The sequence below is a fragment of the Eurosta solidaginis genome, chromosome 3 (assembly GCF_040869045.1).
Source record: "Eurosta solidaginis isolate ZX-2024a chromosome 3, ASM4086904v1, whole genome shotgun sequence".
NCBI lineage: Eukaryota > Metazoa > Arthropoda > Insecta > Diptera > Tephritidae > Eurosta > Eurosta solidaginis.
The window spans coordinates 12,972,504-12,999,835 of NC_090321.1; the positions used below are offsets into that span (position 1 = coordinate 12,972,504).

Below are 27,332 nucleotides of genomic sequence, written 5' to 3' on the forward strand. Positions count from 1 at the left end.
TTTAATGAAGTAACATGAGCAACTACAATGTTTAGGGGAAAAAGGACACCAGTTAGCGTGAGAACTGAGGGAGCTAAGTATGTGCTTCGAAGTAAAAAAGAAGAGAGAGTAACTCATGTTATTTTAACAGTAATTTTTTGTGTGGCTTAACAGCGGTTGAAAGATGAGTTCACGAGCAACAAATTTCATATCTGCATTGAATTTGCTTGAGAGCGTTTGCGCAGTGTTTTGGCGCAAGAAACGTGCAAACTACCACCCAATTACTACCGTGAAACCCGATTCTATATAATCTTTCAACCACCGTAGCTCATCCACTTTTAGTGTGATTTGTGGCGCAAAAATTTTGTGTGAAAGCAAGCAGTTAAATTTAAATGAGAAAATAAAATTACAAAGTCACTTCAGCTGAAAAATAAAAAAATTAGCATTTTACTCCTCAGTTTAATTACTTAGTTTATGATATTCTGTATGTATTCAAGGATTTTGTTTTTTGTTAGATTTGTAAATATTCCATACAAGAAAATCTGCACTTGCAGAACTGTTTAACTTTAAGTTAATTTGAAAATGTGTCAACATTGTAGAATGGACAAAAAAAGTTATCAAAATTTAACCAAGAAATAGCTGTAAAACAAGAGCATAACAAGATAACTTCATGCTTCGCCTACATATAAAAAGAAACAAGTAAGCACGGGACTGTCTTCGGCTGTGCCGAAGACTTCATACCTTCCATGAATGGGGCTGAACAATAATCTTATCCCATTCGTAATCTCCAAGTAATGCGCTGTATAAGATAAGAAATATATAGTGAACAGATGTACATACCTAAATGATTTTAAGATAAATATAAAAAAATGGCAAAACACCCCCTTATCTGAACGATCGGTTGTGTGGGATATATATTATATGTAGCTCCGATCGAAATGATTTTTTCACAAAATTTTCTATGATATATTAAAATATATATCACCGAGTATCACGTTTATACTTTCTAAATTTCGGCAGGAATGACCAAAATCGTCTTATCTGAACGATCGGCTGTATGGGGGATACATATATGTTATAATAGTCCGATCCTACCGGATCCGACAAATGTCTAATATAATACAAAAATACATCCTTGTGCCAAATTTCATTGAGATATCTCAAAATTTCATGGACTAGTTTGCGTTCAAACAAACAGACGGACGGGCAGACGGACATGGCTATATCAACTCAGTTCGTCGCCCTGATCAATTCGGTATACTTAATGGTGAGTCTATCCTCTATATTTCTCAACGATACAAACATCGGACCAAAGTTAATATACCATTACATGTTCATGAAAGGTATAAAAATGCGTAACTACAAGAAAAAAAATGCAAAATTTACATAGCTGATTTCCAAATTTCAATTCAAAATAATTTTATTAATCTAATTTGCATAGAGCTTTTTTAAGCAAAAAAGTTGCAAATTTTGCATTATTATACTCCGCTGAGCAGAGCTCACAGAGTATATTAATTTTGTTCGCAAAACGGTACCCCGTAACGACATAAACTAATCGAGATAGATATAGACTTCTAAATATCAAAATGATCTGGGCGAAAAAAGAAATTAATTTAGCCATTTCCGTCCGTCCGTCCGTCTGTCCGTAAACACGATAACTTGAGTAAATTTTGAAGTATCTTAATGAAATTTGGTATGTAAGTTCCTGGGCACTCATCTCAGATCGCTATTTAAAATGAACGAAATCGGACTATAACCACGCCCATTTTTTCGATATCGAAAATTTCGAAAAACCGAAAAAGTGCGATAATTCATTACCAAAGACGGATAAAGCGATGAAACTTGGTAGGTGGGTTAACCTTATGACACAGAATAGAAAATTAGTAAATGAGCGTGGCACCACCCACTTTTAAAAGAAGGTAATTTAAAAGTTTTGCAAGCTGTAATTTGGCAGCTGAGTATGTAATGTTCGGTTACACCCGAACTTAGCCTTCCTTACTTGTTTTTCATATGAATTTAGCATTATTTAACGTAGATTTTGTCTCAAATAATGTAAAACCTAGGAACACATTTTTTCCGCCAATATTAAGTAAAGCACATTAAGAAAAGCATATCATGACTGCTTTGGTTTTTTATGTTCTCTGCAGCTATACCAACTAACTAGCCGATGAAAATTTTTGTCTGAATTTATCCATAGTAGTATCCATAGTACTATTCAGGGTCGATCAAATTCTAGCTTAACCTACCCGGTTTTATGTTGTGAGTGCGAAGCTAGCTCCGACTGCGCGGGAGTATCATTAAAATCCGCCAGAAACGCTGCTAACATTTCCTATCCAAAGCGTTTATATACCCTACAACTTGTCTTGATATTACTACACCAACTCAACTAAATATCATTGCAATCAAATAAATGGATGAAGGGAAACGGATAAGAGGAACAAGAAGCAAATATCATGGATTTCAGTTATATTTTGAAAAATAATGCAAATTGAAAAATTGTCTACGTGATAAAAAAAAAAAAAGCATTACCTGTTAAAAAAGCCTTGCCTTAGAATTTGATTGAATAAAAACAGATCTCGGAACTTGTTCCAGAAAAGTCCTATCTGAAATTGGGTTGAAGAGTGTCCTTCCTTCGATTTTTTATCTCATTTCGAAATTTAGTTTTTTATGGCGAGATAAAACGTCATTCAAGATTGGGGCGTTTTCCAATTAAAAAGATCATATTTCGAAAAAATTCTCACATAAACCGTTTTGGAAAAAGAGTAGCAGTGATGTACTGCACTTTTCAAAAGTTTGCCAAAATAGCGCATTTTTGAAAATCAGATAGAGTTGAACTCAAAATCAAAACGCAATTTTATTTTCGAAAAATATTTTCAAATGTGAAATTTATATGTTTTTTCTGTGCATGGCTCGTTTCTAGAAGATTAAGGAAATTACTCATTCACTTATCGTATATCCTTTCATTTATAAAATTTTTACATAGAGTTGCAAAATTCGGTCTGTTCCGCCACTGTCTTATTGGCTTATTGATAAATGGGTTTTTTTGCGTTATCCACCCAACTGTCAAATTTCTTTTCAAAAGTCTTTTATTTATGTTGTATTTTGTATTTGTGTTTGGTCCTTGTTGTTATCACTGCTGTCTCTCTCAGTCATTGGTAGTGGTGGTCCATTTGTTGCTCTCCCATTTTTTTAACGCAGACTACGCGTCAGTATGTGTTTTAGCTACATAAAGCCGGAAGGAATAAAATTGATGAAAAGTGTTCAAAATTACTTTTCGATGATACATACATATAAGTACTAGTGCACATACTGTTTTTCAATATGAGATTTCATATTTATAGAGCAAATTTTCCACGTTAATTAAACTGATATTCAAGTCCGCGTATCAAAAACGAGTCTGAATAAACGAGGTACTAAATCTTAACATTTTTTTTTTTTTTTTAAAATCTTAACATACGAAATTTAAACACCTCTGCTTGATCGGCCAAAAAATGATTGTAGATTGCTCCGAATCTGTAACTTTAGCTTACAATTGGGGCTCCTTCCATGCAATATTATTAGCAAACATTTCAATTTATGGAAAAATATCTCCAGTTCACAACTGTGTTCCATGCAGGAATAAGCTCTAGAGCCTATCTTAAACTACATTCGTTTTAAAATCGTAGTTTTTGAGAAAAGCTGATTTGGTTACTACGAAAAATTTGAGCCAGAATCGTTTAAACAATAGAAACAAGTGCATATCGAAGCAACTTTGCACATTTTAAATTTGCGTATGTATTGAGAATATTTTGTATATAATGTATATAAATGTGGCTCTCTTAAAAAACAAGTCACCGTCTCAGTAAACTCAAAACGTCGCCGAAGCTAGCGTCATTGGAAATGTCAGAAGCATTTTGTTGCAGAATTGCCTTAACAGAAGCAGCACAATTGTTTTGCTTCAGATTTTTTGTATCCAAGTAAATGCATACCTGCGATTCAGGGCTGTCAGATGAGTAAAATAATAAAATAAATAAATACTTGGCGCGTTTTTGCTACGAAGATATTTGGGCAGTTCAACAGATTGCCTTAGTAAATTCTTCGCTGGGCTCACTGGCGACAAATGAAAGCGCCAAAGAAACTTAAATCGTTTTCCTTTCATTGGAGTTGGGCTGCCCTCTTCTGTCGCTTGACTATGCTTGATGTCTGCCTGAACTCGTACATTAAATCTTCTTCGAGAAAGTGTGGCTGTGCCGTAATCTTTCGCACGCCTAAAATTTTGATCACGCAAATAATTTCGCCACTACAAATTCAGACAAATCTTTATTTTTTAGGGTAAGATGCATAGATTCTGGTTTAAGGGAGTAATGGTTGAAAATTCTACGACGACATTCGGCAGATGACGGAAGGTTTCAAAACCAGAGTGAATTCCTGTTCTAAAAGTATAAGCGACCTAGGTACTGAAGTACGAAGCAAGGGAGGTGATATCGAAGCAGCTTTTGACATTGGCAAAATGCCTAGGTGTTTTGAAACCAAGTGCTACGTCCTATTGAGCTACTTCTTTAACCTGATGATAGAGAAGATAATTTAAGCAACAGATCTAACCCGCAACTTTTACGAATAAGTTCTACTTTGAGCTGAGTAGGCAATTGAGACAAAAAGTTCTCGCTAGATGGCCAAAAGTCACTCTCCATAGGCATAAGACACCAACGACGCCTTCATGTATGACTCAGAATCATGTACGATGTCGAGAGAAGATGGGAAAGATGATTTATAGTCCTAAATATGATACTCGCGACGTGTATGAAAGCTGGTTTAACGATGAGATATGCTAGCCTTACGTAGATATGAGCATAGTGCAACGAATAAAAGTTCAAATGCGTTTCATGCTAGAAATTACTGCCCATACCATAGATGTCCATATTTGGCAGCATGGGAAGGAGAAAACCTTTACTAAGTTGCGAGAGAACGTTGAAGGCACGCGTGAACTCCCGGTGCCAGTTATCGCTTAGCTGGAATGCCTGGCGAGACTCTATATTATAATGACGAAGATGTACAGATTTCGATATTGGTATTCCACGCACAGTAAATAACACACAGGCCGACAGCATCTCAGACCCAGAAACCGGACTATATATTTTCGAAGGATTTTGATGCGATGAGTCGAAATCTGTAGGAAAATTTAGAAACATCATCAACAAATTTAGAAACTCAACGCCATTTGAAAGAAGAAAACTTTTATTTAAAGATGACATCCTTTAATTTTGGTGAAAGAAAACATCTGCAAGGCTACTTAACCTCAAATATGGGCAAAAACGGTGTTTTTTGCACTTTTAGGTTAGAATATCTCGAAAATCAGAGCTGATAGAGCAATTCTGAGGCCAGATTTGGATTGAGCGCATCATAAACATTCAAAACTGGGGCAGTATTTAGAAAAAAGAACAAAGTGAACTTCTTCAATTGAAGTGAAATCGGTAGCCCTGTTGCTAATACACATTTGCAGAAATATACACCAAGGTATACACATACATGCATATTTACACACACCCGTGAAAATAGCTATGTAAATATAAATGTTAAGAAACCCGTTGGAGTCAGCCATGCGATAAGTTTATTCTTTGTTTAATTTGGCTCTCAGCTCTCTCAGTAGCTATCAATTTTATTACTCTGCTATCAGCCACAATTTCGTAAATGTATAATTTTTATACCCAGCTGTACTTGTACACAGGGTATTATATGTTTGATTGGATGACGGTTGGTTGTACAGGTATAAAGGAATCGAGATAGATATAGACTTCCATATATCAAAATCATCAATATCGAAAAAAAATTTGATTGAGCCATGCCCATCCGTCCGTCCGTCCGCTAACACGATAACTTGAGTAAATATTGAGATATCTTCACCAAATTTGGTACACGAGCTTATCTAGACCCAGAATAGATTGGTATTGAAAATGAGCGAAATCGGATGATAACCACGCCCACTTTTTATATATATATAACATTTTGGAAAACACAAAAAACCTGATTATTTAGTAAATAATACACCTTTGACGTGTGGATTGATATTGAGACTCTTGATAAAAATTTGAAAAAAAAAAAATTTATCACAAGTGGGCGTGGAAATTTAGGAAAAACTTCAAATTTTAAGAAATGGGCATGGCGCCGCCCCTTTTATGACAATGGAATTTTCTATATTTCGGGAGCCATAACTCGAGGAAAAGTTAGTTCAGAATAGGACCATATATATATATGTATTATTGCGCAGCCTTGTAACACTATTAAGAACACAAAACAAACAACAACACCATTTCAAGTGTACAGCTGGGTATGTAATGTTCGGTTTCACCCGAACTTAGACTTTCCTACTTGTTTTATTTTGAAATGTTTTTGTATATATGTGTATACAATGTATGTACATACATATGTATTCACGTGCAAAGTGTGTACGCTTACGTACCATGTTATCGCCCTCGGATCGATCAATTTGTCTAACCAAAGGTTAATTTATTCTTAAATAATTTGCTGAAACACCCGCAAAAATATGAGCAAAATTTAAAATAATAATTTACGATTGTTATGCGTAACAACTAAAGGAACATAATGTATTATGTAAACGTATTTTTAAATTAAATAACAATTTGTTTTAAACAAATGCTATAAATTTTGTTGTTTAATGAAGTATAGCAAAATATTTCACGAGCTCATTCAATCAAGCAATCATTAAATACGTTATCAGTAGCGAATACTTACATTATATTCAGCATTGAGCAGTGTACGAAAAGAAACGACGTGGAATCAAATTCGGCGAATATACAAATTTTCGAAGCTATTTTAATAATAAAATCAGTGCAGCAATGCACCTATTTAGCTTGAAAAGTTTGAGTCACAAAAACGTAGATCTGTGATTATTGCATAAAGCTATTCATGGCCCAAAAGCTCAAATAACTCACACTGAAACGAATTCGGGGGATTTCTGATATTTCTGCACTTTCTGCTAAGGTTCGAATCGCTAAACTGTTGAATAAATAACTCCACTATTCATTATTGCAAACTGGTCTTTATTTAGATTACTTTGGGAGTAGTACTTCACAATTATACTTCACTACCAATAGCGTGCTTAAATCAAAAGTGATTCGTTATTACTCAGCTTGCGCTGCTTGTATACTCTCTGTTGCCTCGTTCGCATATTTCTCCAAAGGGCTAGTCATTTCACGAAAATGTATTCGAGAACAATTGTACCTCCTGCTTGGTTAACAGCTATATATGTACATATATATTTGTAGTTTATAGTTTTCTACTAGCCATGTGCGTGTGTATTTGTGAGCAACTACTTCGGCTGATGACTACATATGTGTGCGTGAGATATCTTTTCGTCACCTTCTATATATGTACATATGTGTGTAAATGATGATTAATGTGTCTATGTACACATGTATGGCTCGCTTTAATGTTTACGTGTTCATAAGAGTAGCTGCTTCATGTTTTTGTTGTTGCGGGATTATTTACTAACAGCCTAGCGATGTTAACATTCGCCACAATACTTTAAATACTATACGGACGACACGTATTCAATTTAATTTTTTGGAAATTTGTAATTGATTTTAACTTTTCGGTTTTGTACGGAACTTGCTTCAAATAAAGGGAAATAGGCCAGCTTTAAATTTCCATTATGTTTTACTGGCCATAAAGCTCCAACTCAATATACAAACAAACAAATTGGTTTGTTCATTTTCATACTCTGGCAGTGTTCGGACTTTAGAGCATGTTTCTAAAATTGTTAAAAAAAAAAATGTCGCACGTTTTATTGTGAACAGAAGTAATCCAAAATTTAAATTTTTTGGAAAAACGCAAAAAAATATTTGTTTTTTTCATAGAGTTCCAATATACAAATGAGATCCAAAGACATCTATGTTCGCTATTTTGGTTTTTTTTTGGTATTCTAGAAATGTCAGCATAATCTCATCTGTTGGTTATCTTCGTTGGATCCTTAAATCTTAAAAAAAAAAAAACAATTTCGAGTTGAACCAGTTTAGGCAGAAAACATCGAAAGCTTACTAAGTATGTACATATACTCTGCAGAAAAAAATTGGAGAAAGTCACACAAAGCGGCATTCCCCTCTACATAACTATCCCCGGAGTGGTGCCCATCAGATGCGCAGCGAAACAGTACAATTGTGCGAAAAGCGCTTAGGTCATGGCTGCGATTGTCTCAGAACCACCTATGACTGAACCAATTGAGAACGTATTCCAAAGGTCTACATAAGGGGGTAATTCTTATTTTTTAAAATCACAATGTCACAAGTGTCAGTTGAAAGTACTTTGAGGGGACATAATTAGACCTAGTACCGTCTCTTAATGCCATAGTTCTGCGCTGCCCTGTGGTGTTCAATTAATGCGCGGAGAGTAGTGGAGATTTACACTGAAAGAAAAAGACTGGTAAAATCAACCGAAATACGGGTAAATTCAACCGAAATTTCTGGCAATTTTTATCCATCGCAACAAGATGTTGAATCAACTGCGTTGTTGTGATAGCTTTGTACGAAAGTACCTATGTTGCGGCATTTGCAAGGTTTTCACTGAGATCTTTTCATGGCAGAAATACACTCGGAGTGCTTGCCGAACAGTGCCAAGGGGTGACCCCGCTTAGGAAAATTTTCTTCTAATTGAAAAACCTTATTTCTAAAATTTTTATGTTGCTTTGCCCGGGGTGTGAACCCAGGGTCTTCGGTGTGGTAGGCGGAGCACGCTACCACCACACCACGGCGGCCGCCATATACATACGTAAATATGTGCATACGTATAGTACACAGCCTACATAAGTACAAATAAGAGCGCAGTGAGCGTAAAATTCTCTTTGAAATTTGCTCATGTATTGACTGTTGATCGCTGTTGAAATGACCAGTGAAATCAGTTGTGTTAACAAAAAATCAGTTAGATTGATTAGGAATCTGCCAATTTTACAGAATTTTGTTAACTTAAGAGCGACAATTTCTCTTCTGTTGAAATGACTAAACTAATTTGTTCGCTTCACAAAGAACTCGGTCGAATTAACCATAATTTCCCAAATCTCTGTTAAGTCAAGAACAACAGAACCGTTTTGTTGGTTTTACTAGCACTATTTCTTTCAGTGTAGTTGAGCGCTTTCAGCGAACACAATTTTTGTTGATACCTTACAAACTCGTTTCCGGCAGTTGAGTGATGGAAAATTTGTTCTATAATGACAAAGTGAGACAACTGCCAATCGAAATAGTTATCCTCAAATTTTAAGGAAAACTAATTCTTAAATTAATTTGCACACTTCATTATAATATTAAGAAGAAAAACTTTATTTTTAGCCAACACCTTAAAATGTCAAAGCACTGTAAGGCAGCCAATAAAAACGCTGAGCAAATGTAGCGAAAAAAATTTATACTCATAATTAAATCCCAACTATTGAGTGAATCAAAAATACTCAGCGTTGCGTTTAGAAAGTTATCAGTCAACGATTGGTGAACCGTTTTGTTCGCGGAAAGCGCCCACTAAATTGTTTATTCAGATTGTTGGATATTAAGTTGAGAAACCTGGTACTAGTACGCATAACTTAAAATATTGCGATTTTTGAGTTAGCTTACTTTTTTTCAAGATCTGTGAGATAAAATAAATAACATATACAACAATATCCGTGAATATATAGCATAATTTTTGTCATGTGACACTTCGGTATATTACGTACTCATACAAATGAAAATTTAAAAAAATATATTTAGCAAAATGATGATAACAAATTTTATGATCGCAAAAAAACAAAAATAACACTCCGTATAGGGTAGTTTTCATGTCTTATAATTTCATTAATATATAATCGAAAAGCTTTCTACGTGGCACCCCGGGACAATTTGCGTCTCATTCACAGAAGTTTATTTCATGAACTTTGGTTCACGCGAGAAAATGTGATTCGTTGGTTAGCGTTTCTCCGAAGGCCTTGGGGAGTGTTATCGATGTTGATGGTCTTTTGCTGGATGCAGATCCGCTACGTTCCGCTAACAAACACCATAAAGGTACTAGCCCGACCATCTCGGGAACGATTTGGTATGACCACATGCAACCTTCTAGACCATACCGCCCTCCCACCCCATAGATCCATCAGGAATTCGGGGTCGCCAGAGCCTTGGCTGTTAATCAAGCAGGATTCGCCACGGGTAGGTGCGGTTGACAATTGGGTTGGAGAAGCTATATATTGCGCTGGCAACCCCTTGAGAGGGTTGCGCCACTCAACCCGTTTAAACAATTTGGTATTTTCGTCGCCTCTTACGACAGGCATACCTACCGCGGGTATATTCTAAGCCTCCTATTCCTCTTGCCAAATACTAGCAGTTTTCTAGGACCCAGCTTAATTGCTGCCTCGAGATCTGGCAACTCTGCCGCCCCTAATAGCCGGAGCCTTGGCCTGACGAGCGCAGAACACGAACACAGAACGTGCTCAACCGTTTCTTCCTGCAGCTCACACTTCCTACACTTGCTGTTACTGACGAGGCCTAACTTATAAGCATGAAGGCAGTGTCCAGTCAGTATGGCCATCGTGAGCCTCAAGTCGGTTGGTCTAAATTTAACAAAAACCAGACGCAATAATTCTAAACGGATGAAATCATTAGTACAAAAGCCAAATTCGATCTTCATATTGGAAACGGGGACATGAAAGAAAAGAGAAAACAGATTAAATGGGAAGAAAAATAGAAAAAGTTTGAAGGAAGCCGGAAAAGTTAAGAAAACAAAAGGAAGATAGATAGTGAGACTAAAAGTAAGAATAACGGTAATTGTTTGAGAAAAAATAGTGAAAAGAGGTTAACTGGAAGATTAAGAATAAGGATAAGATTAAGTGTTAGTGAGAGTTAGACTTGGATAAGAGCAAAAGCGGGATGAATACAAAGAAAAACAGAAAGATTAACGGAAGATTAAAAGAGAAAGGACAATTGAATGAGCCGATTAAGGTAAACTAGAAAATTCAGAGGGGGAGTAAATATAAGGGGAAGAGGCCTAGACAGAGGAGAGGGCTGGTGGATAGATAGAGAAAGTCATAACATCTGTCTGGTTTGATCATACGGATCAAATCAGAATCAATAATTGATCTGTAAATCGGTTCATTTTGCCAGATTTTTTTCTTTCAGTGTTCAAAAAAATGGAAAAGAGTTCTACGAAATAGTTTGAGCAACTTTTCTTGAGACATTTTGGAGTTTGGACCGTTTTCGAGAGTGTGTTCCTTCTGGAAAAGTTTGCTCGTCGGGTTCTGTAAAACTTTTATTTCCATTTAAAGTTTTTTTTATTCAGTTTAGTTTAATTTTAGTTTTAAAAACGTCTCTAACGACGCCCCGGCGGCTTCGGTAACAATCTTGTTCTCTTTTACGATCCTAATGCCTTCGTATCCATAAGGCTTTAGATAATGAATTTTGATGTTGTTTTTGAAACTTTCGATGAAAATCACTTTTAATTTTATTAAACTGAAATAAATTTAATATCGCACGCAAGTGACTTTTTACGTTGTTGTTGTACAAACAAATATACACTACTCAAGCGGAAATGGCAAATTAACAGACAAACATATATGAATGGATGTAAGAGTACATATGGGCAAATCCAGTGTCACTTACGTTGTCTGCTCCTCGCAAAATTGCATTTTTTGCTTTTAATTTTCGATAATTTCTAAAAACGCGTGACACAGTCAGAAGTGCCTAACAAGGGTCTTTATTATTCGTACTACTCAACCTCAAGAAATAGAAAATTTCAGGCATGCTTAACCAACGAACCGATATCATTTCGTTACGATAATCAACGTTAATAAGCGAAACAAAGTCATTGAAATGAGATCGGTTCGTTGGTTAGGCGTGCCTGGAAAATTTCATGTAAAAAAAACCCTTGAAAAAATTAACAATTTGCAAGGAAGAAAGCCTAAAACAACCATAACTGTCAAAAATATCAATGCGACTTTTGAGAGACCTGTAACTTTTACTTTCTGATACTAAAATTGATTCGGCTACAAAACTGCACACTCAAACAAATTTAGAGAGCTCTAAATAAAATATTCGAAATTTTCGTAAAATTTTCTCGAATTTGTACAATTTCAGTGACAAAATTCAGAAAATATTTAAAGTTCGAAATTTTCCCGAATTTTTTCGAAAATGTTTTTGAATTTGGTTTGCATAATTTCAGTTACAAAATTCAGGAAATATTTTGAGTTCTAAATTTTCGTATATTTTCTTGATTTTTCCAATTTTTCGAAAATGTTTTTGAGGTTGGTTTCTATAGTTGCAGTAACAAAATTCAGGAAATACTTTGAGTTCTAAATTTTCGTAAGTTTTCTCGAATTTTCGAATTTTTTCGAAAATGTTTTTGAGGTTGGTTTGCATAATAACAGTTACAATTTTAGGGAATATTTCGAGTTCGAAACTTTCGTAAATTTTTCCCGAATTTTCGATTTTTTCGATGTTTTTGGGTTTGGTTTGCATAATTTCAGTTACAAAATTCAGGAAATATTTTGAGTTCTAAATTTTCGTAAGTTTTCTCGAATTTTCGAATTTTTTCGAAAATGTTTTTGAGTGTGGTTTGTATAATTTCCGTAACAAAATTTAGGAAATATTTTTAGTTCGAAATTTTCGTAAGTTTTCTCTATTTTTCAATTTTTATCGAAAATATATTTTTGAGTTTGCTTTGTATAATTGCAGTAACAAAATTTAGGAAGTACTTTGAGTTCAGAATTTTCGTAAGTTTTCTCCAATTTTCAATTTTTTTCGAAAATATTTTTGAGGAAGGTTTGCATAATTCCAGTTACAAAATTAAAATAAATTTTTCTTACAAATTCTATAATTAAAAAAAGGATTTTAAAGACGAAATTTGATTAAAAAAATTGCCACTGCTATTTTTTCATGCGCTGCTGTTGATAATACGCTATATTTTAAGCTCTCTTACTTGGATGTTGCTTTCTTGGATGTACCTCTTAACAAGGTTGCCACGTGTTTAAAATTAAAAAAAGTAAAATCAAATATGTCAATATAAGTATCAAAAAGATATTTCACAAAGTTTCTTCAATAAAAGTATCAGCTGGGTTGCCACCTTTCTGTATACATTCTAAATTAAAAAAATTGGTAATTTCAACATCCAAGCTGATTTTCTTCCAATTTGAAACATTTTTCTGGGAGTTGCCCATTGGGTTTATGCTCGCAATATGTAGTAGTACTACGTAAACATTCATATGTATGTCATTTATCGAATTCGCCTCTGAAGTACACTAAAAGGTTATGAAATTCGTTCGGAAGGTGACTGGTAGCCTTTGGCATAACGTGCACTGGATTATATCCCAAATGCCTGTACAACAAAAATACACTTAAACAATGATGCTAAAAATGTGATAAAATTTTAAGTAGGTTTCGAACCTAAAAGCTATAAACTTTTTGCATAAAATCTTGCGATATATAAGTAGTTAATATATGTATAGGCATCCAAATTGGATTCAGCAGGTCCCAAATATGTACATACTTCATTACAACTGCAAACGTTTCTGTATGTTTGGTTGCAGGCATCGGCTAGAACAAATATTTCCGTACGATTGACGCTTTCGGCGGTGGTCGTTCGTCGGGCACCGGAAGTTCAAAGGTGACACCGAACAACGCCGACAAATGCCCATGGTGCGCTTGTGTGTGGCTGTGTAACTACCGAGTTCGTATGCATATGAAGCAATAACGACGATCCATTATCGTCGCCAATACACATACACACACACACACACATGCATACTTCGCATTCAGCGCTATTGTTCACTGACATTTTGTACTTAGCAGCGCGCATTATAAAGTGAATGAAGAACACAAGTTGAGGAATTTATTTATGTTGCCTACGGAAAAGAGTTGAGTTTGAGTGCTTTGAATGGTTTAAATTTCCATTTTCATCGATTTAATTAATTAAAAATTGCTCCTAGAAGTAAATGGAATTTGTTTGTTTTTCATCGTTTGTGTCAAAGGTTAATGTATGCAATTGTGATCGATTTATTTCACATCCGGTTATTGTGGTGTTGACATTTTGCAAATTATAACATATTGTACAGTATAGATAAAGCACATTTTCAGTCGATGCTTAAGATTGCAAAAAGCGGAAGTCAAAGTTTGTACGCGAGTTTGTTTGCAAGTGGAATACTAGTAAAGGAATGCATGTTAAAATAAAAAATAATTGTAAGGCGCGATAACCTCCGAGGAGACCTAAGGCCGAGCTTCTCTTCCAATTTGCGTCGTGCTCCTCTTGATTTTCCCCACAAATTGGCCGGACGGGACCTACATGTTTTATGCCGACTACGAACGGCATCTGCAAGGCAGATGAGTTTTCACTGAGAGTATTTCATGGCAGAAGTGCACTCGGAGCGCTTGCCGAACAGTGGCGAGGGGCGACCCCGCTTAGAAAAATTTTCTTCTAATTGAAAAATCTTATTTCTAAAATTTTGATGTTGCTTTACCCGGGGTGTGAACCCAGGGCATAAGGTGTGGTAGGCGGAGCACGCTACCATCACACCACGGTGGCCGCATGTTAGTAATGCATAAAAAGAGTTAAATGAAGAAACAACTTAAGGGCCCATTACTGATACTTAGCATAGACTTGACTTGACTTGAGGACTGTCACAGTTCTGCTAAATGAACATTGCATGTTACTGATTACTCAAAACTTGGCAACACTTAACTTGACTTAGAAGTCCGTTGAATTTTGATATTCTATGTAAGTTCTAAGTGACTTTTACATTTTGAGATGCCATCTGTTTGTTTCCAATTCATTTTGACATTTTGTCTTACAAATTGACATTTATTTAAAAATAAATTTCAAAGCTGCTTATGATGCCCGTGGAGTATAATCGTGGCTAAGTTGCCAAGTCAAGTCAAGTCTATGCTAAGTATCAGTAATGGGCCCTTTAGGGAGCCTCTGAGTGTTATCCCATCCTGGCGTTAGCTAATAGCCAGAAGGCAAAAAGAATATCATTTATCAACTGCAGGTGCTAAATTGAGTTAAGGTGTGCTCACACTTAGCAGTTGAAAGCACATATTCAGCTCATTTTAAACAAAACCCGTAAATATATGAATGTGCAAATGAAAAGAATTTCAAAAAATACTTATATTTCCTTCTTTTTGGAAAGTCCTGTTGAAAATAACTCTTGCACAGTGTGATTGTAATTATCATGTGGTACGATTCTATTGAAAAAGTTGTCCGGAAAATTTAGTGCACAAATTTCCTAAAGTTCCGATTTTTATTACAGTTTTACTAGTATTTTTCGTTAAAAAAAGTACTTTCCACTTGATTGTGCTGCAGTTAAAAGTGCCAAGCATTGCTTAGTATGAAATCGCTTACACTTAATTGACAGTTTTTTAACTTGGTAGGTAGATTGATTGCACTTTCGTTGGCATGCATGAAAGCGACCTAAACCGTACCTTAAGGTACAGGAAAATAACGCCCAGTGAAATAACACCACCGGGATTTTAATTATTTTGATCGATAAGCGTTATTAATTTATTTTGTTTTATTTAGGTAAGGGTAAGTGGGCGTGGGTGGGAATTCCCACACCTCCAATCGGAGAAATTTTTGTATGTTGTGGGTGCCCTCACTGAGTGTCGGGTGGCGGCACATTCGTTCAACTAGATTACAACGAATCTTAAGCTTTCTTTGATGAACCTAAGTAGGCGTGAAAGATCCACTTTCCCAACCTCCGCCACACTGTCGAAAAATCATGCGCCCAGAAATCTTAGTCTTGTTTGTATTCCTGACCATCGGCTGAGAAAGTGATGAATCTACTCCTAATTCCATTCTGCACAGGGAGCTTAGCTTGTTGGTGCGCCACCATCGGAGCATTGTTACAAATTATCTCTGATGACAGCCGGAAGTGCTCACTGCAGATTTTCTTACCTTGAGAAGGAAGCTAGTTGATTTCCTATCCAAACGTGGCCATACGGACCTTGAGACAACGAAATCAACCCAGCTCGTCCACAGTAAGTCTGTTGCCCCAGTCTCATTATACTCGATTTTCCTAAGAAGACAACCAGTGAGGTCGTAAGGAGCTGTCGTCCTCGCTTATCTCAATTTCGGAACCTTTCCTGGCCATCTCATTTAGAAATTCATTCCCTTCGCTGTGCTCTGGGACCCGATATCCTATTATTTATTTTTTATTTATTTATTTAATTTAATTAATTGCTATTTTATTTTATTTATTTTTAATTTATGTTTGTTTGTTTTAATGGTGTGTTCAATTTATACTTATTATTAAGAATTCATGAGCTTAACACCGGCTTATAATAATTAAATATTAAATTGTTATGTTTTTCTAGGAGAAACTGAAAAGAAAGAGAGAAACATTTACTGGCATATTGCGATGGTATCATTTCGAAAACCGCCGCGAATTCATTGTCAGGCAATTTCGCAATGTTATCAAAGGTTTCACCGAGATTGGAACCGGAATCACACGGTGAAACTGCAGTTGCCTTAACTGTAGTGATAAAATTCCCTATTTTAATACATAACGACACATCTGGCAACGCCATTGCTGACAATGCAAGATGTGTCATTGTGAATGGTGCACTCTGTAAGAAAGAGTAAGAAACATGTCCAATCGTATTCTAATAAGTAGTCAGCTGTTGTAATACAATGTATAAGACAGTATGCAAAGTATGTTTAATATAAATGAAATATAAAAATGACGAATGGCAATAGTGCCATCGGCATTTTTATATATTGCACCACCATTAATAATTTTGGCAACCTAAGACTGCAGACGTCTCTGTGAGTGAGAATTAATTATTAAGTAAAGTAAATTTGAAAGCAGTGTTCAAATAAAGTATTTTTATTAAATGTGGATCTGGCGAGGAAGACCGTCGAGAAAAATTCAATTCTAACCATCTAGGAAAGGAGGCGCCACTTGGTGCCACAGCCGACACGCAGGTAACCTAACCTAGGTTTTCACATCACCACTAGACTATCCTGCTTGTATTTGTCTCCTTGCTTAATTCAGTTATCTTCTAAGCAAGGAGACAAATACAAGCAGGATAGCCTAGTGGTTAAGGCAACTGTAGTTTCACCGTGTGATTCCCGGTTCGAATATCGGTGAAACCTTTGATAACATTGCGAACTTGCCTGACAATGAATTCCTGGCGGTTTTCGAAATGGGACCATCGCAATATGCCAGTAAATGTTTCTTTCTTTCTTTTCAGTTTCTCTTAGAAAAACATAATAATTATTATAAGCCGGTATTAAGCTCATGAATTTTTAATAATAAGTATTTTTAATTTAATTAAATCTTCTTTTATTTTATTTTCTTATTTTGATTAATTTTTATTTTTTTAATTTTATATTAATTTAATTTCACTTGATTCAATTTATTCTAATTCAATTTAAGGCAGTTTTATTTTATTTCATTTTACTTTACTTTATTAATTTTTTATTTATTTAAATCTTATTTTTATTTATTTTTTTTATTTTAATTCAATTTATCATTCTATTTTGTTTTATTTATTTTTAATTTATTTGTTTTTATTTTTATTTAATTTATCTTAATTCAATTTTCTTCATTTCATTTTGTTTCTGCCTGAAATTAAGCGCCAAAAGTCTGTCTTCTTCTTTACAGATTCTATTTCGATAAAGTCACTAATTAACACTATTTACATAGATAAACTCAAGGTAATGTTTTTGTTTTTTGTTTTCAGCCAATCGAAAATATCTGATTTTAAACGCGCTGTAAATTTGAGCTTGCCATTGTTGTAAAGTATGTAATCAAATTAGTCGTACGACGCTTGTAAGTAAATCAAATTTGATTCGATCCAATTCAGTTGCTTTGTTGCTGCTGTTGTTGGTGTTGTACACTTAATTCGATTTGCTTTATTTAATTGCGTTTAATCAAACAGATTTTTACTTGATTTTCAAGGCTCTATACCGCTGCAGCAACAAAAAAAAAAACTCGTACATCGCTTCCACAGCTGTTGGAACTGTTCGTAGGTGGCCGACGGTTGGCGGCTGGCGGGCTGATGACGGATGAATATTGGTTGACAAATATCAACTTCGACAATTGACAACAGACAACAGACAGCAGCAGCAGCCGACAAGTCGACGAATGAAGCGCACATATACAGATGACGTTTGGAGGACTTTGTTGTTGTTTTGCTTTTTTCTTGTTATTATAAAATCATAACAAATACATGTATGTGTGTTGGTGTTTATGAATGTGTTTATAAATTAATGACAGGCGAAAATGATTTGCAATGCAGGACTTTTAAGTGTCAGCAATTCTTAATATGTTTCGGATAAGGGAAATGTTTTTTTTTTGCGAGTAAGTAATATGCATATTAATTTTTGTTTTTGTTGCAGTTTTTACACATAAGTGGGGGTGCGTCATCGTACTTTATTTTCTGCAGCAGTGAATATTTTTAAAACAACTCATACTTTAAAAAACTTGGACTCTGTTAATTAAGGTGCAATCTGCTAATTATCCCACGGACTAAAATTTATAGCCCTTTGTCAACTTTTTATTTGTCCATTCTGTCATACATCTGTTTTTTTTTACTTTTTGACAGCTCAATTAATGATTTATTAATCCTTTATGCAAATCGTGCAGTTTTCGCATCCTTTCACAGGAACTTAAGTCATTAATTAAGTAGGCTCATTTACATATTTATGAAATATATGTTTTTTGTATTTTTGCAATTTAGCATTAATCAATTTAACGGAATTTAATAAGGGCTATTTATTTTTTTAGTATTGTTGTTATTGTTAGTGTATCATTGCGTTTTGCATGCAATTACGAATTGAAATTTACACCGTTATTGACTCACGTTGGCAGGGACTCATGCATGCAAGCAAGCGCTTTAGTATGTATATACGCGCATGTAACAACCGTTATAATACAACAGCACAAAGAAAAGGAGCGAAAACAACAAATGCATTTCCCTTCGTCATCAACACCTCATCAACAGCAATGGTTGGTAAATAAAAATAAGCACACAACAACAACAATTTGCAGCTAATATTGTTATCGTCCCCCACCAGCTGTGTTCCAATTTCCATTATGTTTCAACGCCAACACGTTTCGCAGTATGTAATTCAAACAAAAATGTTGGCTTAGTTTACTCTAAACTTTTTCTGATTATTCCGGTATCAATTACTTTTTAAACTATGTTGGCTATATCTGTGACATCCATGGGCGCCTGCAGTAGGGTATAATATTCATCATTTTAGGTTTCTGTTACTTAAATAAACATGACTTGCCTACGCTTCGCCGTAAAAGTAATCGAATTCGCAATTTTTCGCTTTAAGTTTATCAAGGAAAAAGCACATATTTATAAAAAGTGTATACATTAAACAAATATCACTTCTCCTATTTTTGCACACAACGAAGGCTGTGGTATACACGGTTACCACTTTGGTCCATTTGGAACAAAAGTGGTCCCTTCTCTAAAGGATTGGTGCATTGTATACACATTAAGATATCAAACGTACCGTCTGACTATGAGGGGTGACAAAAGTTAAAGGTCACAACGTCAGTTGACCTTATGACCACTTTAAATGGCCATAAACTCAATTGAAGTTATAACCATATGAAATGGTCATAACGTCAAATTTTATTTCATTCATTATCATTATGCTGGTTTTTATCAAGTCATATTTTTTCAACTCAGTTACGTTTATTTATTTTCGCTATGTTCTTGTAAAAAAGAATAAAGTGAGCATTAAAAAAAAATGCCGAACAGTTAAAGTAAAGCCGTGCATTATTTTCTTTGTTCTAGTGCAAAATCGGCTTAAACTATTATCGGGTGAAGTATGTTTGGTCTCCACACAAAACATGTATGTGGCTATGGCCTTTCTCCGAAAAGATCTTAATGTAAACGGAAATTTTCCGTATTCTAAATAGGTAATAGAGTAAATTGAGCTAACGCCCGACACCGACCATATCACAGAGGTTGTTGACTTCCAGCTGCAGAACATAAGGTATACTTCGAGGGAGGAGGGCCCAGACAGTGGTAGGGGAATTAGAATCAACACAAACGGCTTGGAAATGGAAAAGCGAGCAGGAGTGTACTGAAAGTATCTGCAATGTACTCCAGGCGTAGGTCTGTGCCACATAGAGAGCAGCCGGACTGCTCCAGAATAGAACGGTCTCAGACACTAATGTAACAATCCTCTTTGACAGCCAGGTAGCCTTAAGGTATAAAAATTCAATGTTATAAAGTCGGATAGCGTGCGGAGGTGTCGAGCGTCGATGGCGTTTATAAGATATCTTATAATTTCCTTTTTCTATAACCCTGGACACAGTTATATTAAGGGGATTAAATTTTTAGATGATACTACCGCCCTAGGTCGAGGAATATAAGATTAGGGCAACGGACTTTTCTGTGGGCCAACCGCGATGATTACGAGGTCTCAAGGCCCTTATGGCTGAGTTTGGATATGAAAGAAACTAGCTTCTTTCTCATGCTAAACAAATCTGCAGTGTTAGTATATACGAGTGTCATCACAGGTCATTGCGCTTTTGCACTGATGCTTCGACGCACACTGGTCGGTCTTATATGGAGTTGGTGGCCAAAAATACTTCCAGTAGAGATATCAACGTGAAACTTTGGTCACAGCTTTAGAAATATGTGAAAATTTTTTTTTCATTAAATTGGTGCGGGTAATACCTTTATACCGACCCACAACCACCCACTTTCACCGCATGCATACAAAAAGTAAGTAGATGTGGGGGGAAAAGTGGTAAGATGTGTCTATCGCAAATACAATGTTTAATAGGATTAAAGAAAGAAATTAAATTTATTTAAAGATCTTGCATACATAACAATAGCAAAACAACAAACACACACAAAAGTTTACATTTGCATATCGTCGATTGGATAAAATAATGTCGTATGTTACAGGTGAGAACGTATAACATACGACAATAATTTTTCAGGGTGACGCTATCTGAAAACTGTCGCAAAACATAGTTAATGGCAAAAAGTGGCAGCTGATATAACACTTTAGAATCTTAAAACTTTGACTAATAATTAGATATAAGTCCCAACGTGAGGATCGGTGAGGAACCCAACTAAACCTTTAGCTGAAATTTAAATATTTGTGCAAATAAACACTAAAAAGGCACTGGTGAAATTTTGAATAACAAAAAAAAAACAAAAAAAAACAACAAGTTATAGGCTCTAAAATTATTTCAAAATTAAGTAATTACCTTTGACTTCAATATTCATTTTTAATACCATAACCTCACTTTTGAAGAAATTCTTAAAGAGAATACAGGTCGAATACAACAAAAACAGATATACCTTTTAAAAGGCTGTTCTAATAAGAGATACTAACGACACATTTGGTGACAAACTTTTCAATTTTATTATTTAATTTTTGGCCTATGGAACCGACCACTGTGCGATGGTGGCGAATACCTTGTACAAGCTCCCTCTGCAGAAGCCGTCAGAGAGAGAAGAAACGGAGTTGATTCATCACTTACTCAGCCGATTTCCAAGACTGCATGCAAGATTACTCAAATCCAGGGACGCACACTTTTTCCATTGTCTGGCAGAGGTTGTGAAGGTTAATAGCTCACTCCTACTTAATGTAAATGTAAGCCCTTCGTTTAAACCTTGGTCCTTATTCCAAATAAATTTGGTCCCAAATAAATCTATTACACGGCAACCGTGGGCATACCCTTTCCCAGTATGCTTATTTTTAGATAGCGTTTGTTCGAAGACAAACAAAAAATCAGCCAGAGTCAGCAAACACAATGACGACAATAACTACAACAACTACAAAAGCAACAATAACAAAATAATAAAAAGTGCAGCTGGTGTATTGCCGCCGAATGTTGACGACAAAACAGCGAGCAGCAACGAACAACGGACAATGAGAAAACTAGCGATTGAGTGAGTTCATGCATGCGAATCAAATTGTTTGTTTGCACGAGGAGATGTGTGCATATGTGTACGTGTGTGTGTGTGTTATACCAATACCACTTCATTTGTATTTAATGATTTGTTTATTTACGTGCGCAAGCCGGCAACAGCAATGGCAGCGACTGCAATTTCAGTTTAAAAACAAGTCACTTTAAAGCAATGAAAATCGAGTTCAGATTTTGCTCGATTAATCGATGGATTACAAGCCGATGACACTCTATCTTCCTCTGTTTAGCTTTCGCTCTGTTTCTTTGTGTTGTTTTTAGTAAGTTATATTGTTCTGTATTTATTATTGATAATATCAATGATCTTTTTTTAAACTTTTTCAAACATAAACTTCACGTGCATTTTTGTATTCATTGTCCCGTGCGTCATTGTTGAAAAGTTTTAATTTATCGCAACAATAAGGTAACACATTTTTTTATTTGTTTATGTTTTTTTTTTGTCACACAGATAATCGCCCTTAAGTGCTAAAATTTCAAAAAAATTTTAAAATACTGGGTCAAGGAAAATTTCTTAAAATTTAAGCAACACCAAGTCAAAGTGTCCCACATGTCACGCAAACCTCTTTTTTCGACTTTTTAGGTTTCAACTACTGTGCTTTAAGCATTTTCTTAAAAATTGAATTGTTGGTTTTTGAAGTTAAATTTTCATGAAAAATATGAGTTAATACTTGCAGTTTTAGTTATTTATTGGCTCACAAATATTGTTCCAAAGTTACTCACCTGCAAAGGAAATACAAAAATTACATATTTAAGAGATAATTTTAAGGAAAGACAGTTCATATGTAAATAGTTCATTATACTAAACATATATTTATACAGATTTACGGCGGCTTTCGAAAAATTTCGAAATTGGCTCCTCGACCACGATTTACTCAAACATTTAAGACACAAAAAACAATTACTGCATTTTTTGCGAAGAAACTAAAAATTATTAAAGAAAAGCTATATTTTTTCAAAAGTTTATACTTCATGAAAATTTCAGAATTTTTTGTGTGTTTGTTTAATGGTGTGTTCAATTTATACTTATTATTTAAAAATTCATGAGCTTAACACCGGCTTGTAATAATTGAATATTCAGTTATTATGTTTTTCTAAGAGAAACTGAAAAGAAAGAAAGAAAGATTTACTGACATATTGCGATGGTACCATTTCATAAACATAATAACTGAATATTCAATTATTTTAAGCCGGTGTTAAGCTCATGAATTCAAAATTTTTTGTTTAGAATTTTAAAAAACTGTTGGAGTATTTATTCTCTGCTGATAGAGTACAAGACGGAAGTCACTGGAAATTCACACTAATTTCCGAACGATTATTTGAAAAATAATATTATTCACACTTTGTACGGACTAAAAATAATTGATCTACAAAAATACACACTCCCAACGTTTTCTAGAATTAAAGGAAAAATTTATATTTTCACAAAGATTGCCAAATTTTTTTATAATTTCCGAACTTTTACGAAAGTATTTTCGGAATTCCTCTAAATAATCTCTAATATGTAAAAATCTCGTGTCACAGTGTTTGTGGTTGATCGCTTTCCAAACGGCTCGACCGATTCTCATGAAATTTGGTGACCATTTGAGAAGGTCTGGGAATTGGCCAACATCTATTTTGCATACCCCTAAATGGTAACGGTGGTCCAACTCTTATTTTTTTTTTAGACAAACTTTTCTAGGACTTGGAGTTGCACTTGGACTTGGACTTGGGCGGGGACTGGGAATAAGCTATAGAAACTATTAAGAAGAACTAGAAAGAAGAAAAAGTAAAGAAGGAGAAAGGGGGAGGGAGAGTAAGCGGTGAAAACTTTTAAAAAGTTATGCGGATTGAACAAAATTAGGGCAGAACAACGTCTGCCGGGTCTGCTTGTTTGCTTATAAAATTCAATCGACATATTTTTTTTTTTTCAATTAACAAACATATAAAATATATAACAACTGAAAAAAATAAGCATTTTTGTTGCTCTTTTGTTACGCGGAGGTGTATGTACTTTATAAGAAGACAATCAGATTGCGCAAAATAAATAAAATGTATATCATTCAAAAATGTCTGCAACCTCGAAATATTTGTAACACCCTCTCCCTACGTTGGCTACCATTCCGCAAATATTTTTATACTCTGAGCAGAGGTTACAAAGTATATTAAGTTTTTTCGCCTAACGTTACGCCGTAATGGCATAAACTAATGGAGATAGATATAGATTTCTATATATCAAAATGATATGGGCAAAAAAAGAAATTCATTTAGCCATGTCCGTCCGTCTGTCCATAAACACGATAACTTGAGTAAATTTTGAGGTATCTTAATGAAATTTGGTATGTAAGTTCCTGGGCATTCGTCTCAGATTGCTATTTAAAATGAACGAAATCGGACTATAACCACGCCCACTTTTTCGATATTGAAAATTTCGAAAAACCGAAAAAATGCGACAATTCATTACCAAAGACGGATAAAGCGATGAAACTTGGTAGGTGGGCTGACCTTATGACGCAGAATAGAAAATTAGTAAAATTTTGGATAATGGGTGTGGCACCGCCCACTTTTAAGAGAAGGTAATTTAAAAGTTTTGCAAGCTGTAATTTGGCATTCGTTGAAGATATCATGATGAAATTTGGCAGGAACTTTACTCCTATTACTATACATATATGTTCTAAATAAAAATTAGCAAAATCGGATGCCGAACACGCCCACTTAAAAAAAAAAGTTTTAAGTAAAATTTTAACAAAAAATTGAATATCTTAACAGTATAAATTTTTCTAAGCGTGGTCGCCCCTCGGCAGTCTTTGGCAAGCGTTCCGGGTGTATTTCTGCCATGAAAAGCTCTCAGTGAAAACTCGTCTGCCTTGCAGATGCCGTTCGGAGTCGGCATAAAACAATGTAGGTCCCGTCCGGCCAATTTGTAGGGAAAATCAAGAGGAGCACGACGCAAATTGGAAGAGAAGCTCGGCCTTAGATCTCTTCGGAGGTTACCGCGTCTTACATTTATTTTTATTTATTTTTTACAGTATATAAGTAAATTATGTCAACATTCAATTCCAACATTTGTCTCCAAAGCTCTCAGCTGAGTATGTAATGTTCGGTTACACCCGAACTTAGCCTTCCTTACTTGATATTTTTCATTTTCGATAGTTTAAAAGAAAACTTCCATGAATTTGTAACTGCAACTATGCAAAACAATCTCAAAAATTCTCGAAAATTTCGAATTATTCTTTTAAGAGTTTTCAGAATTTTTGTGAATATGCATTTTTGTAGCCCAATCAATATTGGCCTAAAAAGTGCAGGTTATAGGTCTCTAGAAATTCGTACCGGATTTTGAAACTTTTTTCTCTGAAGGTATAGACCTACAACTTATATTTTGTCAGACGAAAATTTATTGGGCTACAAAACTACATACTGAAAAGAAAATAAAAAACTATAAAATAAAAAGTTCAAAACTTTCGAAAAATTTTAGAATTACTTTAGGGACCTTGTTTTTTTTTCTTTTAGATATTTTGAGTATTATTTCAAGTTTCCTTAGATATTGTTTTCAAATTTCGAGATACGGTGAGTTATTACTTAAAACTCTTCATTTCAGTTTAATTTCGTTTTTAATTTGATAAGAGCGTTCTATCATCTGTAAAGCTTGCCGTTTAAACAAGTATGCCATACAATGAAGCACAATTCTCTATGTTGTACCCAACACTGAAGACCCAATGCAATATTGAGCGAACTGCGGTGTGAGGTGCGGTATGGTGTGCTACGCTGTTGTTGTATTGTAACGCGACTTAGTGTGCACTTCTCTATTCCATTTTACTTGACCCTAATAAGTTTGGATTTATGGTGTCGTCACACTTGGTTTATTTTGAAATAATTTATGCTCGTACAACAACTTACCAACACCAACAACAGCAACAACAAACAGTCGCAAATACCAAAAAAAAACAAAAACAGTAAACAATCAAAGCAACAACAACCAACAAGTAGTAACACTAATGAATGTTCTTGTCAGTGTGTAGTTGAAGCTATGATTGCTGTTGTTGTTGGTATTGGGACAGTTGCTTATGCCGCGCTGTAGCTATTTGCTGTCGGGCATGCTCGTCATATTCAACTAAATCAGGCACATTTGTTGTAACATTAGCGTTAGCTTCATTAATGTTTTTTTGCTGTTGTTTGTTTTTCATTTGTTTGCTAAATGTCGAAATTGCTAGAGACTGCTGGTGTCAGCAAAGATGATTTTGAATTGCAACATTCTCAGTGCCAAATACAACCAATAATACTTGGGCAATAGCTCTGCCAATTTTTTGAAGATAGATACTTGGATTATTCTTAATATGAAAATATGTCTGTTTTTGCTAATTTTGTTATTGGTTGGTAATATGCTCAATCTTTTGACACCGAGCTGCAAACTCGATTCCAACATAACACTGCTGATTATAGCAGATCTAACTAGAAGCAGGAAGTATGATAAGTCCTTAAAAGCCCAGCAGACGAAATTATTATATAACACTGATGCTGGTTTTTGATGTTTGGTCATCGAGCAAAGCCTTACATAATGTAGGCCATGTATGATGGGCCGATGATTGTAGATGAATGGTGAAATGTGAAGATGTTGAGGCGGTGCCTGCTGCAAAGGTAAGTGCCCAAAATTACTGGTGGAAGCAGATCGCTTAATTATGCCAAAATATTTCGGTGATTGGTGATTGATGAGTCAACGTTGTTATTGTTGCTATTGTAACCACAAAAACACTCCCTTGCCAGCAATGAATTCGCTACGCTCCGATAGTAACACTTTGCGGTACTACCCGACTACCTCGAGATCGATTTTTGACTTATCAAACTATGGGCTTTAGTCGGTTCTCACCGACATCAAAATAACCGCTGGGTCAGAGAATGATAACTCAATGTTAAAATAACAGGCAGATCAGTGAAAATAAAAATCTAGTTTATTTAGGGTCCTAAGATGGCCACAAACGCCGGGGTGCCGAATATAGAAAGAAATCTGGCCAAAATGGGATCCTAAAAGATCCCGTCACGTATACAACCTAAGTAGGTATACAACTTCCACACTTGTGGGGGTACTAACTGGTAATTGCCTTATAGATAAGCACGCAGAAAGGTTAGGAGCGCCTTATCGTCGATGCTGCAGTTGTTAAGAGAATGAGGAGGAGGAAACGGCACTAAGCGGAGCACGGCAGCCCTTTCTGGGTGCTACATTTCTAGATAATTTGAGCCAGGTTGTGGAGTATGACGTCAAGGACCTGGTAGCTTTTATCAGGTCCTCAAAATGTTTCGAAGAGGAAAGGTATTTGTGGTATCACAAGAAATGAATACCAAGAGTAAAAATTTTTAGCAGAATAAGTGAGAAGTCCTCTGCCAGCACAAAGTTAGAGGTACAGATAGACCACTTTACGTTGTCAAGGGACACTTGACTAGTAGAAATCGGTATACTCAAATATAAGTCATGATAAAC

General features: G+C 35.2%; 3 protein-coding genes across 6 annotated transcripts in view; 2 read left to right on the plus strand and 1 right to left on the minus strand.

Annotated features, from left to right (window-relative positions):
* The window catches only part of Synj (synaptojanin), a 566,615-nt gene that overhangs the window by 406,199 nt on the left and 133,084 nt on the right, over positions 1-27,332 (plus strand). The window lies entirely within an intron of this gene.
* mam (mastermind) overlaps positions 1-27,332 on the minus strand; it is a 366,289-nt gene that overhangs the window by 95,967 nt on the left and 242,990 nt on the right. The gene's annotated exons all lie outside the window — the stretch shown is intronic.
* Positions 1-27,332, plus strand: part of LOC137243311 (uncharacterized) — a 42,359-nt gene that overhangs the window by 11,975 nt on the left and 3,052 nt on the right. The window lies entirely within an intron of this gene.